General features: G+C 42.1%; 1 protein-coding gene across 4 annotated transcripts in view; it reads left to right on the top strand.

Annotated features, from left to right (window-relative positions):
• TBXAS1 (thromboxane A synthase 1) overlaps positions 1 to 14806 on the top strand; it is a 247856-nt gene that overhangs the window by 14198 nt on the left and 218852 nt on the right. The gene's annotated exons all lie outside the window — the stretch shown is intronic.

Raw genomic sequence — 14806 nt, 5'->3', positions numbered from 1 at the left:
TACGCTGCACACTTGTCCCTTGCCAGGTTTCTTGGCTTAAGTGTACAGACACTTTAGCTGCTGCTTGAATTTCCTCTCTTGTTCTTTCCCCACTGAGTAGTGGATACAAATCAGAATAACAACAGCCCTAATGGTTAGCACAGTAGGCATTGCAGTGAGCTGTGCTGAAATGAAAAAAAAATACCCTGTCCGGATAATTTATTTCAGAAATTAAATTAGCTGAACTGGGAGTGCTTTTCTGACTGCTTTTACTTGAATACCTCTTCAGATCCCACCTTCCAGTCAACCAATATTTTTTCTCATTTGTATGTGTGTTCAAGAAAAAGTTTCAGGGATGGTGGTGGAAAAAGAACCTCTGACAGAAACCCAAAGCTAATCTAGAAGACAATAGTGATGGCACCATGAGTTTAACACAATTGTTGTAGCAGTGTAAATGACAGATCACTTCTGCACATATTTCTTCATTCTTTGACCTTGTTGAGCTTTGTTCAACTTCCTTGTGTGTCAAGGGAGGGTCTAGAGAGTCTAAAAAAAGAGTCAAGTCAAGCCTATATTTGATGTGCATTGCCATATCAAGTAGGTGGGTGAGCCTACTTTCTTAATAAGATCTGCCCAAATCATGACAAAGGTCCAAGTCCTACTTCCTTTGAATTTTACTGGGAAAAAGAATGGCAGGACTAGATCTTTCAGTAAAACCATGCTGTTTAGCTGCTGACCTGTGTACCTCTGTAAGCTTAAGGGGATGAGAGGGAGGGCAGAGGCACATCCACAGTTCAGAAATGCAGCAGATTGGTTGGTGAGATCTGGCCGCCTGTGAGACAGTGAAAGAGCTTGGTGTTTCCACGTAGTACATGTCAAGGTGTGCTGAAGTCTCTGAAGACACAGAACTGCTCCTAAATGTAGTGTACGTTCTGGTGCATGCTTCTCCAGAGCCTCATTTTCTGGTTCAATTTAAGGAAGGCTGTTCCTCCCCTTGAAGTGAAGACATGGCAGTTTAGCTCAGAATTCGGTCTTGCCATAAGCAAACCTAGCTCTAATTGCAGACTGAAGTCAAAGTTAAACGAGGCTCCTGCCTGTGGACAGTCAGCTGCTGAATTGAGTGCCTACCGTTTCAAGTTTCAAAAAGTCCAATTTAGGACTGAGGTGGGAAATTGCCTTACAGTAGAGATACCCCATTCAGTGTTTCTCCTTTCCCGGCTGAAGGTGAGTACTGTGAAGGCAACAAGTAAAGGAAGCTGCAGTTTTATATGGGAAAGTGTTTTATACTCTTACCTGCCAGTGGTTATTACTAACCGATCTTGTTGATCTACAGATACAGGTTGATTTTAAGTAGCTTATTAGATACAGGTGCCTATAGGTCACTCTTCCAATGAGAAGCTGGTGTTTCTTAAACTTTCAGAGAAACATGCTGGACAACATCTGTGGGCTGTTGGTGGGTTTGCCTGGTGGCTAAGCTATTCAGATCCATTTATTTCAGTAAAATGCAGTGACTGAACCCGTAACGTTAATGGCTTGAAGCACATCTGCAAGTGCGGTGGTTATTGTTCAGACCTGTCAACCTATTCATTTCAGAGTCCATTTTTTATAAAGTTTTCTTATACTGCATGTCAAATGTGTAAAAACCAATGCGTGCTCACAGCTTCCTTTATTCATGGCTGAACCCTTGGGTTCAAGGAATTATTTAAAGGGTATGTAAAGGGTTTCTAATAAAAATGCAGGTCCCTAATTCTAGAGAATGTTTTTATTACAATCGTGTTGCATACCCAATTGTCTGGCTCTTCTACGAGTCAGAAAACACAAGTGTTATGTACGGCAGCAGTAATAATAAAGTAATAACTCTTCAAGTTCCTTTGACGTTTTCATTCTAAGCCTTATTCTCTTTTTTTAATAACTTCTGAATTCTTCTTTTTCTAGCTTTTTCTGCCAGCATTGTATCTTTTCAGAAGGGCAGTCATGGGGGAAGGGAGGAATGAATATTTGCCGTTGTAAATTCTGTTATGGTAGTAGCTTATGATTCATCGGGGTCATATTGTGTCAACTGTTGTGTGAATACAAAGAATAGGCAGTTTGTCCACCTTGTTGGCTATAAAAGGCTTACAGGCTAAACAGAAGGCAGTTGCAGGTAGAGAAGAGAGTCGATAGATCTAATGCACGCTACAGTAGTAACATGGTGATGGCAACTGTCGTGTTATTGAGCTATTTCCTTAGCATGATTTTTGTGGATGGGATACTCGGTGGTTTAAATTACACCCTTGAGCTGCTGCCCATCGGCTCAGCCTCAGTCCCTGTTAGCATGTGTATTGTAAGGCCAGCTGTGATTTATCACAGTTCAGCTGGCAGGTGGTATCTTGCTAAGTTGTGATAAGACCAATCTCCTCACATTTTTGGGTAAGGTGAAGTCATATGAAGCAGGGAGGGAAGCAAGGGTTGATTGGGAAAGGGAGGAGAGGCTGTAGCTGCATAAAAATAAACTTCTAGAGAAGATACAGGTCTTAGGAGGAAACTTGGATGATTTGGTCTTTTTTTTTTAGACTCTTATTTATGGTACAATGAAGATCATCAATAACTCTTTATAACAAATCCTCTAATAGCACCTCTGATTTCTCATGCGTTGTCATCAGTGTAATATGAAGGTGATGTTTGTAGTGTATTGTGTCAATTTTAAATCACTAGAAAATTCAGCGACTATAATCTCTCAGTGTTTATCCTCCACATGACCTTAAGTCAGCTATAAGGAGAGGCTTTTTAAGGTAGTTGATTTAATGTTGGGAGTAGGAAGAACAGCGAAGCTTTTAGGTACATAGGCTCTTCAGATTTGAAATGGGAAGAACAAACCTGAGGTTGCTTTTTTGGGAATCTGTTAATTTAACTGATGTGCTCAAGCATGATTGCTGTCCCCTATTCCTGAAGGACTTAGTTGTGCACTACCCTCCCCGTCCTTACTACTTTCTCTCAGTAGGTCAAAGTCTCTTCTTGCAGACCTCATATCATGGCTTCTTTAATGGCTCTTGCTACCTCATTCCTCTTGTGATAGACAATGAAATTACTGCTTTACTGACCACAAAAAGGCATAATATGGCTAAATACATAAAGTTCAGTAATACCAGTGGCACAACACTGAGCGCTCTTAAAAAATCTCTTGTCCATGTCCCTCCCACCCCCTGTGATTTCTACTAGCCAAACAGATTATCAGAGCAGTTTCTTTTAAGAGCACTTTCTTTCTCAATTGCAAGGACTGCTGTCTCTATTCGCTTAATCTCTGTGAATCTCAGGTTTTTTTCAGGCATGAAATAAAAACAAACACTTAAGGGAGGAATGAGGTTAACATTTACAAATCCCAGTGATATTCTCTACTGAAAAAGACCGTAGTATATCTATGCAACATATTGTTCATTTTCATTTCAAACATACGCTGAGTTGGGTATCCCATGGTTGGTTGTAGCTGCAAACATTGCTTTGTGTCTTTCCTTTTGCTGTCTGGGAAGATGTTTGATAAAATGAAAGCAGGAGTTTATCTTGCTTTAAAGTTTAATGTACCATAAGCTTAGCATTATGAAGAAGCTGTCACAGCATTCAGATACCTGTGTTCAAACTGGATTATCAACCCCTTGTCTAAACAAACCTGGGTTTTTTTAGAAACATGGAGGTTGGATGGGAGGTGTTTGTTTATGTTTGTAAGATACACGTCTAATTGCATGCTTTCAAACATAGCAAAACATAAACTAGCAGTGTTCTTGTCTGTTTCTGAAAAGCTAAATCATTCAAAAAGATGCCATTTTTACATTGAAGTAATATTAATGATCACTTGTGTTACAGAAATGTATAGAGAGATTGAGAGATTTGGGTTCCACTGGATCTAGATACTGTCCACCCATTGCATAATAAGTCAATCGTGACCCAAAGCATTTGCAGTCTCTTATCAAAAAGAATGAAAACTAAACTTAATATTTTTTTCCTCTGGCCTTAAGCCTAGACATTTGCATACACTTACATGCAGGAGATACTTGGACATGGGGGACAACATGTGTTAGAGTTCATCAGTTGGTACTATACCTGTGGTACTAGACCACATCAGAAGTTAATCTCAGGACAGGTAGTATTTTGATACAGGTGACAATACTATTACTCATTTGGCATTACTTTACATCTGTGGTTTTGGAAAGGGCTCTGGAAGAGAAAGTTTAGAGATAACCTGTCTGCAAATAAAACTTCATTCTGGTTTTGCAGAACCTTGCTGTTTGGGCTTGAGTTAGGCAAAACTGAAATCAAATATATCTCAGGTATTTTTTTTTTTTCAACTAGATGCCACCTAAAACTAGATCTTGCACCATTTTTTGCTCCTCAAAAAATCAGTATTTACAAAAGATGTTCAACTGCTAGAGCTCTAGGCTTACGGTTTGAGTGGAGGTATAGGGTGAGCAGGTTATTCTCCCTAACGCATCCAGTTAATGCTTCCGGACAGATCCAGTATCAGGCAGTACAAAACTTGGATCCTTTCTGAAAGGAGCACCGACTGTGGGTGGGTAGGCCCAAACTTTTCCAGCTTGTCACTACTGCCATCAAAGGCACAGGGCTGCAAGGACCACTATGGCTGGAAACAGGGCTGGGTACGGCGCATCAACATACATCCATAAAGATGTACAGCTCTGCTCTCGTGTCAGGCTCATCGACTTGAGAGGTTCAGAGAGGCATCCTGATCCTTGGATGTTAAAGCACGCTTGTTTCCCCCGCTGGCAGAAAGCACAGCTCCGCAGGCGGCGAGTGCTGCGGGGCTGGTGCTCCTGCACTGCCGCTGGGCTCTGCGGGCTGAACGCCCCTCGCCCTCGCACATCCCTCCCACGGCGGGCACTGGCCTCCGAGCTGGGCTCTGGGGTTACGGTCCCTAATGAGTCTTCCCCTATTACAACATTGTGGCTTCTCAGTTTGCAGTGGACCCCGCATCAGGTTTACAGGGTCAGATGGCAGGGAAGTTTTGTTGTTTTATGTTCTGTTAACCCCAGCTGTTTTTTTCCTGCAATGGCCATTATGTCAGTGGAAGTCATTCTGCTTCCCTCCCCTTCATTCAAATGGCTTATGAAAGCTAGAAGGATCTGACTCAACAGGAAACATCAGCAAACTGCTGTTGATGACAGAAAAAACTAACAGATTTTGAATTGTCTTTGTCATGCAGCTTTGCATCAAGCAAATCTGGAATTCCCACTAACGTGTCAAACATAATTTGATCCCACAGCTGTGCAAGATATGGCCTCCTCTTTGAGCTAAATCAAGCATCTCTAGGTGAGCCTGAGAAGGAGCAGAGTATGCTACTGAATTATAATTTGGAAAAGTGCCACGCCAGGCCAACAGGAGCAGGATGCAGCCCTTGAGCAATCCCATTTCTGCTTTCCCTTCCTGCAGGGCTTGGAATGGACTGGGTCTGGTCTGGACTGGGTTGCACAGGCAGGAGGGACTGGTAAGGGGGGGCATTACTCTGGCTTCTTCATCAGGCAGCTTCTGCCTGGGAGTCTTCTCTGGAGCTTCATTTAGCTCTTCTGGACTAGCACTTTGGTTTTAACTTCTGATCTGCTGTTTGCCTTGAGGCAGGTTGCTTTGTTTATCTTGGGGATATTCAGACACCTCGCAAACTAATTTTGGGTGCTCTGAATTAGCTTGTAGGAGCTCTTGCCTCCATCTACTGACTGTATTAGGAACCTGAGGAACTTAACACACTGCTCTTGGTGCACTAAATGGCATTGAAATTAGATGATGAAAGAAGGCAATGTAAACAACCTCTTTAAAGAGAAGGCTCTGCCTGCGTGAGCAGTGGGGCACTCCATCCCATTGTGTCTCTTGCTGTGTCTGTGCATTTAATTGCCAGGCTCAGAGGGGCCTCGCAGGACTGCTGTAATTCCTCCAAACAGTGCCATGAAGTCTGCTCTCCCCTGAACCCCAGGAGAGCCTACTGACAGTTCCTGTGGCTGCCCTGCACTGGGGCGACTAGTTTTGCATCCTCATGTTCTCCAAGGGGTGTGGACTTGTCACTCCACATCTTTCAGATAGCGGACCAAGTGTCCTGCCAGCCTGGCTGTGCTCCTTCTTAAATGGAAAGTTAAATCAATGGGCAGTTTTGACAGGTTAGACTTCCTCAGAGTGCTGAAAAGTAAATCTGTGTTCTCCCTTCTCTTGTCTCCTTCAACACTGCTCCCATCATTAAAAGAAAATTGCCTATATTCTTCTTCACTCCTTTTTGTCTTTTCATCAGGCTTGGTCAATAACAATGTTCGGTGTGTTTTGTCCTCATTGCTGGCTCATCAGTAATTAATGCCTTTGATTGCTATGCCTTGTTCTTCTGTAGGGAAGTTTTATACAGTATTTAATGGAGCTGTCTGAAAACTATTTGAAAATAAAATATTGACATATTATTGAGAGATTGTCTTTTATCAGTTCCCCTTGACATACCCGAAACCTTTAGATGGATTTTTCTATCTGTTATCTCCCTCCCTAGGTTTGTTTTTGGCTTTTTTCCCCATTGGAAACAAAGTTTACTGTTCCATGAGCTCAGTGTGTGCTAACTGCTGAGAGCCAGCAGAAAGAGCTCGAAGTATTTTCTGGCTTGGGTCTGGAAATGCATTTATTTCACTTTTGCAGGAGTAGTGGAGGAGCTTGAGAAAATGATGTTCAATGTCTGTCTCTTCATTCCCTTTCTTTATGTACCATTGCTTACACTGGTGACAATTTCTTTTAAGTTCTGCTTGTTTATTTTACATGTTTTCTATGGCTGGAGTGACTGTGCAGATCAGTAGGGATACTAGAGTTTTAATGCAGGGGTCATCTAGCATGTGGTAGATTTTCCATATCCATTCCTCTGGTAGTTTCTTCCCTGGCCAGTACCTTCTTTCATGATTCTGTAGAACCTGTGGGGTTGTTGGGGGAGTTTATTAAGGAAGCAATAAACAAGGGACAGGGCAAAATCTGTTATATTGGTTTGTTTCTTGGATAGGAAAAGAAGCTGGATGCCCAGCAGTGGCTGGAGAAGGACTGGGAAGAATGAGTGGGAACAGAAGGATGTGACTCACTACGAATTTGAAGTGGGTCATTACAGACTGAGGTCAAGTATGTTTGGGAAAGTTGAGGCTGCAGGAAAGGAGCTGAACTGAGATGTATGTTGGGAGTAGGGCATGGGGCAGTGGCTGTATGCTTGTGTTGACAAAGTGAAGTCTACTTCCTTGGAAAGAATAGTTCCTTTCAGCTAGTAGAAACCTTGTGATACTTGTTAGGAGTTGAGGGGTACAGGAAGGATGAAAAGGCAGTGGACTTTAGAGGAGATGGGTAATTAGTAACTGTATGATTGCAAGCTCCTGCTGTATGAATGCTCTTGGATGAGAACTATTGGCAGAGTTTTGAACCTGTAACCCTAAGTATTCTTTTAACTTATTCAGTAGCAATAAATCTGATGTAATCTGTGCATGCATGTTTGTGGTTTCTCATCCAAAAAGCTCCAAAGAGCTTTTATGTAAACACCCTCTCAGTAGAGCTATAACAAGATGAAGAGGTCATCGAGGCACGTGGTTTGAAATGTGGGAAAGACATGAAATATAGCCACCCTGGGAGAGGAAGGAGCAGCTAAAGGATCTTCAATATGTTGCATGCTAGCATGAGGGACAGAGAACGATGGTGGTCAAGACTGCAAGGGCCTTCTTCCAACTCTTAAAGTATCAATATGATCTGTTTGGTCTCCAAGGACTTTAACAAACCTCAGTTTTAAGATTTTCTGAAATACTCATCATGGGTTGAGATGCAGCAATCTCTCCAAGAGAGACCTCAGTATAAGCTTCATGGTAGGAAAACTGAGAAGCTGTACGTTTATGTTAGGATAGATTTCGGTGAGTATAACACTAATCTTCTGGATTGTTTCATGTCTCTGAAAGTTATGACGTATTGTACCCAGCATGGGACTCTGGGTTGCCCAAATATTTCCTCAGTAGCCAGTCAGGTCAGAGCTCTGGCTGAGTGAGAGACAACACAGCTTTAAGAAGAGCAAATACCCCTTGCTGGTTCCAGAAAGACTTCAGATCCACTCTGTAGCTAATGTAATGAAGCGGGGCTGTTCTGGAGTGATGTTCAGCAGCCTTCACTTCTAGATACGTATCTGGCCTGCTGTCTCTCATCTCCTCTTAAGAGCTAAGAATAGGTGGTGCAGAGATAAAGGATCCTCAGTTTTGTGATAACTGTTCCTAGCTATGGCAACAAACAAACCTTGAGCCTTTCAGATCTCAGAAGAATAGTATTTTAAACTTTGTCTACCAGAAAGTTTTACAGTTCAAGTAATTTCTCACAGTTTGGACACCATCCTCAGCAATTATGTTTTTAAACTTTAAAAAGTTAAAATTATTAGCAGGAGTGGATTATTTAGTGGTTTCACAATTTATTTCCTTTCCTGAGATACGACTTTTGCTTAATACAAATGGAAGTGCTATCAACTTGAGTGGAAAACCAGCCATCTGGTGTTCTCCTAGGACACAGAGCCCTGTTGTTAAATGAAAGAGACCATCAGATCTTGGGTGTCAGGCACAGACGAGCGAGGAGCCTCCCCAGAGCAAGGTTGCAGAGAGAGCTTGGAATATCAACTGTGGGCACAAGATGGTGGAAGGACCGTAAGAATCTGTGCCTTCACATCTTGTAAGGACTGGTGTATGTACAGTGTAAGGATGTTCATCCTGCCAGGACTCAAGCTGGGATCTGAGAGTTGGGATTTGAATAGTTTGTCCCTAACCTGCCTCCTCAGCTTTAGTAGAAGCAAGCTATTAACAAGTGTGGTAAGGAGGCCCTAATTTCCATGATAGCTGGTGACTCAGTTCCTCTTTCAAACCTTGACTGTATCACTGATGGACATTTTTCTATTTAATTTTTAACATTTCTTGGGATTCTGTAAAGTAAAGCCTTTTCTCCCTCCTCCCCCCCGTTTTATTTACGTTCCTGAGTGAGACCATAGCCAAGCAGTGAGCTCTGTGCCATGGAAGCATTTTATATTTTGAGCAGAGATAAAAATCTCATTCCTTCTATAAACAAAACAAATCAACAGATGATGCCCAGGAGAACCATTTCTCTATAGCCATTTTCCTCCAGCTGCTTTCTATTCTGTGCAGCTTGCAATGCACCATGTGAAATACGTGTGTGCCTTTCTGTGTGTGCAAAACACAGGTTTCCTCCAGACAGTGGCAGCTCCATCATAAAAAAAAAAAAAAAACAAACCCTAAAAACCACATTTTTTCTTTTACAATGCTGTAATAATAAGATTACTAATAGAGTTGAGATGTTTGGTTGTTTAATAGCGTATAGCTTAGCAATGCAAGAGGATATGCTGGAGGAGCTCTGCAGTCACAGCCACTGCGTCTTCACTCTGAATGGGTTTGGACTATTGTCATGGGAGGATCAGGGGCAGAAATAATCTGAGTTTGAGTGCATCATAAACATAGGTGGGGAATGAGGGTACAGCCAAAATTCTTGTTTGGAGTTTGCTGCCCTGCGTGTGCTTGTGTGTGTCCCTGTGTCAGTGAGGAGCTCCTCTCTGGTGCTGCAGCGGCTTTGTGCCTGGGCATGAGCCTGTTGCAGGAAGCCTGGTGCAAGGCAATGAGAAATGGCCCCTCCAGCCTTTTGGAAGCCTCTTGCTTCCCACAAGTTCTATTGGTTTTCTGTTTTTTCTGGTTTCGTCAAAAGTTGATGGCAGCTCTTGCTTTCCTGCTTTTGTTTGGCCGTGGTGAACAGTGGAGAGGCTCAGGTGAATGGCCAAAAGCTGCAGGGGGGCAGGGGGTGAGACCAGCAGCACCGTGGAAAGAGATCATGCATGGGAAGGAGCAGAGGGTGCTGGATGAGGAGCTGGTAGAGAAAGTGCACGGCGAGGTCTCACATGCTTGGGAATAGTTGCAGGTCAGCCCTTGGCAGAGGTGCAGCTGCAGGTGTCTCTTATCTCAGAAGCATCTTTCTGCTCATCTTCTCCTCCTAAGGTGTTCTTCTGTACAGGAGGAGAGTGGCTAAGCCAGATGTTCCTGAACTGGGGCCTGGGGGAGTAGTATGTATCCTTGCAGGGGCAGGGAAAGGTGATAAAAGTTTGAGCATTGCTAGGTTAATGGACTGTCTTTTTGCCATAAATAGTCCGTAGCCTCTGAGACGTGGAGGAACTTGGAGCTAGCAGGGAGGCAGGAGGGCAGTAAAATTTGGCAACGCTTCTTCTGGTCGTCTTGATAAAGCGTGGTTTAGAAATGAAGGAAAATACTGTGGTTTCTCATCCAAAAAGCTCCCAAGAGCTTTTATGTAAACACCCTGTAAGTATACATGTATGTACACACATATGTATAGATTTATATTTATATATAAATACATAGCAAGTGACTCAGAACAAACAGCTTCTCAATAAGCAGCAGAACATAACTGATCTGATCCTTGGATAGATTGCGCTCAGCGCCCAAAGCAACCCCCTTATCCCATCTCTAGCCAAATGACTTCTGGCAGCTAAGGAAATAACCTTGGGTAAAACCAATAGAACTTTTATAACATGGACATTAGCTATTGACCCTGAATGTATTTTATGACACCACCTTGGTTTTGCCTTGTATATCTTCATTCTGTTGTTGATATGTTGTTCTACGTTTTTGAAAAACTGCCATCTCTCCACACCACTCCAGTATCTGTCATTGCGGCACTCGGGCTGCGGGTTCACACTCATCAGCACTGGATCATTCTCTAAGGCAGATCTGATCTGGACCGAGGTGGGCACATCAGACAATTTTGATTTAATTAACTGGAGTGCAAGACGAGTAATTTATACCATTTCTGCTATGCCACTGGGAGAAGATGGGCTATACCTGATCTGGTTCAAAGTTCACTAGTCCGTATTAACAAATTTGAGTTAACAGAGCTTGTTTCTACCAGATCAGTGCTTTGGGTGGTGTGGCTGGAATGGTTTTGATCAGAGGCTTCTTGCCCTAAACCTGCATTTACTGTATCATTAAAACAGGGTCTCAAACTCGCTTGAGAACTCAGTTCTATTTACTTTGTGCAATTGCCCTGGTAAAGTTAGGGAGCAGCAACAGAAGTTCATTAGAAATTTCACCGACTGCCAAGTGCACATGAATCAATTTTTTAAAACTTGTGTATATGAATGTGTTTCCCAAGGTGATTTGCTTATGTCTGAGCATTTAGGCTTGTAGCATCTATGGAGCTCGAACTCAGAGCTTTAAGGAAATGAAAGGTAAGCGTTGTAACATAGCTGACTTTTTTTTTCAAAGAAGCAAAATATTTTAGGTGCTCAGCTCTTTTGAAAATTTGGCTTTAAATGGGGGTTGTTAACAGTCAGAAATCTTGTCCCAGTTGTTGGTGGCAACGGTTGGTTGTTTTTCTGGGTGACACTATTTGGTGTCAAGTTATAGAGCTGACTGTAAAATTTAAAATGTTTCGGTAAAGTTTACGTGCTTGCCTCATTCATTATCCAAGAAATTCTGAACTCTTAAATAACTGCTCTAAGCTGATTTACTAGTGCAAGCCCTTTAAATACATAGGCTGAATTTGGCTTGCATTGCTTAGACCAGTGATAAAACAGGTTTTTTTTTTTCTTTCTTACCTGAGAACAGTTAGAAATAATTCTCTCACCTTTCAACTTTCACATGGACCTTTTCCTGACTGAAAAATGTTGTTAAACATAATATTGATACAGTAAAAGAGCAACCCACACAGAAACCCAAGCTGCACCATAAATCCTTCTCTGAAGTTGCTCACACTGGTTATGTAAATAAAAGAAAATTGATGCGGTTTGCAGAATTGTGATGATATAGGGGAAATTGCTCTTACGTGGTAGGAATTGTGTGCACCTATGTGTGCCCATCTATCTGTCCACCCACCCAACTCTTTGTTGTTTTGGTTAGCTCTGTAGCTGGCATGCATACCACAGCACCACTACCTGGGGCAGAAAATGCCCTTTCTCAAGGTTTCAGGGAGGATCATTACAGTGGCTGTTTTGTCTTCTCCTTGCTTGGCAAAGACCTTTTGACTGAAAAATATATTGCTCAGTTCAGGAGGAATTACTGTATGTAGTCAGACACTAATGACTTTCAGTTGAATGGGGTGGGTTTTGGTTCCCATTCCAAATAGTTTGTAGAGATATAGTACACTAAGGGACGTTTCAGCCCTGATGACTGTTGATCCCTAAGGATGCAGCTGATCCATCTATGGTTTTTTTAATTTGTAAATGGCATTGCATTTGTAAATAGCTGGTGGCCAAAATCATTATCAATGTGTTAATTTAAAGATCAGTCAGCATTTTCAAAGGCTGGACAGTTGCAAGAGCTTTCTCTGAGCAAGTTGGAGGCTTTGTCTTGTAGGCTGTGAGCAAATTGTTACAAAACACAAGAGAGTTGGTAGGAGTTTGTGGAATCATAATTAATTGACAATGGTTTTTCAAAACCCACATTTTCCAATTTAAAATAAGCTGTTAAAATAATTTAGAACAGTGTTATGATAGTCCCTTGACACACGTGAGTAGCTTTGGGTTAAACATATAAATAATGCTGAAAGGACTATATTTAGTTCCAGACTGATCCAAGGACAACTGAAAAACTGAAGGTCAAATAACAAAACGAAGAAAAGAAAATTATAGCTCTCCTTATTCTGTTCTGCAGCATGCTGCTTGGCAGCCGTGAAGGTTCAATACTGGGGAATTTGTCACATACAACTATTTATGATTTGTACTTTAAGCAAAGCAAGTAAGCATGAAGTGTGTGTACTTATTGACAAAAGCACATCACTGAGTCTTGTCACACTGAATCTAGACAGCAGCTCCTGAGTATTGCAGAATTTCTGGAGCCTGGATATTAAAAGATCTATGAAAGACCAATTAATCAATGATGACTTTCCCCACACTCTGTCTTGACCCTTGGGCTCTAGCAGTTTCTGCCTGGAACTGAGCTAAAGTGTAACCAGGTGCTTAAATGGTGGGCTAAGACCATTGCTTGATTTTTTTTATTTGTACAAGCTATTAAAACTGTTGAACGAGACTTCAGGTCACTACTGACTTGGGAGAACTAGGAGTCCGTGCTTGAGCAGGAGTTTGTTTAAACAGCCCGAGCGCAGAGCTCAGTGCTGCCATTTGCAAAGGCAATGAGCTTCAACCCATCTAAGTCAACCCTCCGGCAGTGGTGGTTTTTTCCTCCCCAATGGAGGGACCAATCCAGGCAGGATCTGAGGGAGGTGCTAGGCTGTATTCTCTTCACCTAGGAAAAGCATTTCACTTAGGTGGCTGCAGGTAACACAGGCACTGTTACAGCCACAGGACCAGATCTCAGTGGGTCATGCCTATTTGTTCAGGTGAGGATCTGCAGAAGGATGCCAAAACTCTGAATGCTCAGGCTGATGATAAACTGATGGAGATTGTCAGTGATGTGATTTGTGCCATCATGTTTATGCAATGTTTCACTTGACCTAATCTTGCCAAGCCTGATCATGCCTGCCTGTCCTCTTGCACAACTCCCCAGCATGCCCAAAGCACTTGCCTACTGGGCAACCAGGCCACAGTTCCTGGGGCCAGATCCCTTCCCTGGGGTATCCGCTGGCCACTTTGCTGAGCCAGCTGACACGTTCTGACTGCCATGCTTTTATTAGGGGATTTTGGTAGTACATGGTGTAATTAATTATTTTCAGAGGCTTTATTCCCTTTGAACTAGTTTCACACTAGCCTCCATCTCCCTGAACTGCTCATGAAACCTTATGCAGTTGAAACTGAGGGTAGTATCTCACAGAATAGTGGGGTTTTCAAATGGGTAATATACTTTATATCAAATGTGTGCATTGTATGGACAATGTCTATTCAGACAAAACATTGGCTACCAGTTGGGTGAAGATCAAATGCATCCTTAGCAGTCCTCAAAAATGAATGGGAATACATGTGGTCCAACTTAGCTAGCAACTTGTCCCAAGACGGATGCATTCAACTCTGCAACATCGAGAGAAACTGGCTTCTTTTACTTAGATGGAAACCATGTCTTGCATAATCTGTGTTTTTGCAATTTCACTTTAAATCTAGGATTTGCATGTCAGAGATAATGGAAAACAATGGTTCCCTTCCAGTTATTAGCTGGCTGTTGTTTACATTTCCTATGAGCAAATCTCTCTCTCTCTTTTTAAAATATTTTTGTGCATGCTGTGTCTAAAAATAAACCAAATTAGAGGCCCAGTAATTAGGGCCATCCCTCAGCAATGAGTTAATCTCCTTGGAGAAGCAAAGGACAAATTGGGATCGTCCTCAGTCAGAGTCCCAGCTGATGCATCATTTTTGGTCTGGTTGTTTCTTCAGCTCCTGAATTTATTATATGTTTAATCTCGCCTGTGTTTCAGAATAAGGTGTAAACTCAGTTATGGTTTAGAAGGTTAGTTGAAGTCTTATCCTGGTGAAGGCCCATGTAAACTAAAACTTGAAATTTGGCCTTAGAAGGTTGTGTAAAACACTAACGCTTGCAAACATGTCTCTTAACAGACATGTTTCTAACAAGTGGTTATTCTCCCACTTCTTTTTTCTTTCAATATTACAAGAAGCACTTACATGAACGGCGTATCTTTTCATTAGTTTAGTTGTGCTGTTCATTTATAGCTTCATTTCCTTTACCTCAGACTTTTACAGATTATTTACAGACTAATTCTGAGTTCATAAACTTAGCTATGCAAACATATGATTTTTTTTAACCATCAGATATACGTGGTTTGGGTGAGGAATCCCTGGGCAGAACAGGGAGTTCAGCAGTGCCACAGGTGAATGTGGGTACAGCTCTGGCTTTGCTTTCGT

The sequence above is a fragment of the Mycteria americana genome, chromosome 1, assembly GCF_035582795.1.
Source record: "Mycteria americana isolate JAX WOST 10 ecotype Jacksonville Zoo and Gardens chromosome 1, USCA_MyAme_1.0, whole genome shotgun sequence".
NCBI classification, from domain to species: domain Eukaryota; kingdom Metazoa; phylum Chordata; class Aves; order Ciconiiformes; family Ciconiidae; genus Mycteria; species Mycteria americana.
This window is presented reverse-complemented; position numbering and strand designations above follow the sequence as displayed.